Source organism: Brassica oleracea, chromosome C3, assembly GCF_000695525.1.
Source record: "Brassica oleracea var. oleracea cultivar TO1000 chromosome C3, BOL, whole genome shotgun sequence".
Taxonomy (NCBI): domain Eukaryota; kingdom Viridiplantae; phylum Streptophyta; class Magnoliopsida; order Brassicales; family Brassicaceae; genus Brassica; species Brassica oleracea.
The window spans coordinates 41,521,393-41,522,557 of NC_027750.1; positions in this window are offsets into that span (position 1 = coordinate 41,521,393).

The following is a 1,165-nucleotide window of genomic DNA, read 5'->3' on the forward strand; positions in this document are numbered from 1 at the left end:
AGCAACTGTGTCGGGGAGTGGATCGTTGAGGCATGTCGCTGGCACTGATCACATCGCTGGGCGTAAGCTTCGCAGTCTGCATTCATCGTTGGCCAGTAGAAACCGAGACTTTTTATTTTTAAAGCAAGTGCTCGGCCTCCAGAATGAATTCCTGCGGCGCCTTCGTGCGTTTCAGCCATGACTAAATGCGTCTCTTCGCCATTGATGCACTTCAGAAGTACCTTGGTTGCGGTCCATCGGTGGAGTTCTCCGTCGAGGACGACATAGTGGGCACTCCGCGTCTTGAGTCGTCGTGCAATCCATTTCTCGGGAGGTAGCTTTCCATCGACCAGATAGTCAATAAATTCTGTTCTCCAGTCGTTGGTGTCGTCTGACACCTCTTCGAGGACTTGGTTCGCGGATGTGGCTTCGGTTATTGGCGCTACAATGGCGGTCTCGATATGTGGCTTCAGTTATTGGTGCTACGATGGCGGTCTCGATGGGAGTCAGGTCGATGCTTGGTTTGTTGATCTTGTGGATAGGGATGGTACGTTTCACCTGATCGCACAACCTGCTACCTAAGGCAGCGAGAGCATCAGCGCATACTTTCTCTCCCCTAGGGACTTTGGTGAGTTCGAAGAATTCGAAATCTTTGGCAAGTGTTTGAACGACTTTAACGTATGCGTCCATTCGTTCGTTGCGAGTATTGTAGTCGCCGCTAAACTGACTGGTAACGAGTTGCGAGTCGCATTACGCACTGAGACGTTTTGCTTTGACCGCCTTAGCGAGTGATTGCGGGCGTCGTAGTCACCACTAAACTGACTAGTTACTAGTTGTGAGTCGCAGTATGCACTGAGGCGTTTTGCCTTGACTGCCTTGGCGAGTCTTAGTCCTGCGGTCAACGACTCGTACTCTGCTTCATTGTTTGAAGCGGCGAAGCCGAAGCTGAACGACTGTCTGATCAGTTCTCCTGTCGGGGATTGCAGCTGCACTCCTGCTCATGATCCTTTGTTTGTCTACGACCCGTCTACGTGGAGTATCCAATTTTGACTTGGGAGGATTAGATCTTGCTCGAGCTCTGGTGCGAGCTCGATGAGAAAGTCTGCGAGGACTTGAGATTTCGCAGCTGTTCGATTCTTGAAGACAATGTCGTGCTCGCTGAGTTCGATAGCCCACTTCGATAACC